Source organism: Pectinophora gossypiella, chromosome 17 (genome assembly GCF_024362695.1).
Source record: "Pectinophora gossypiella chromosome 17, ilPecGoss1.1, whole genome shotgun sequence".
In the NCBI taxonomy this organism is placed as follows: domain Eukaryota; kingdom Metazoa; phylum Arthropoda; class Insecta; order Lepidoptera; family Gelechiidae; genus Pectinophora; species Pectinophora gossypiella.
Window position 1 is genome coordinate 15,087,913 of NC_065420.1, and position 567 is coordinate 15,088,479.

Below are 567 nucleotides of genomic sequence, written 5' to 3' on the forward strand. Positions count from 1 at the left end.
CAGCTAATTAGTATGGATGCTACATCGTTTCCTGTCCACTTGGAAAAATCATTTTGGTAATGTTGCCTGAATGACCAACTTTCTGACTCAAGCGCTAGTTCATTCGCTACTATCTCTAGTCTAGTAGGTATCAAAGTGTAGATAAAATCAATAGGAAACTTTTATATTGTTTTTTTATACAATTAGGTCACGAATAAAAAGCTACAGTGCTACGTGAGTTGTCCGCATGATCAAAAATAGATTATCAAAATATAAAAAGAGAGGTTGTGACCCCGACGTGATTTGAACACGCAACCTTCTGATCTGGAGTCAGACGCGCTACCGTTGCGCCACGGAGTCGTTGTGTGCGCACGCGAAATATCGCTCCAAGTCCGTACTGCGCCACTGACGTCATCTGTTGACGTAGAACGCTTGAGGAGAAACGCGTGTCATTCGAGCGCGCGACCGCCACCACAGAACCGTCGTATTTTCGGCATTTTACTCTATCGATGATAAAATTTAATGTCGATGTTTACCATACAGGCAGGCACATTATTATCGATCAACTATTATTCTTAGTCATTGGAT

At 42.0% G+C, this 567-nt stretch overlaps 1 non-coding gene across 1 annotated transcript; it reads right to left on the bottom strand.

The window, feature by feature from the left end:
* Positions 1-267: 267 nt before the first annotated feature.
* On the bottom strand, positions 268-339 carry Trnaw-cca (transfer RNA tryptophan (anticodon CCA)). Its single transcript has one exon. It is a non-coding gene; the product is annotated as a tRNA-Trp (tRNA).
* Between the last annotated feature and the right edge of the window lie 228 nt (positions 340-567).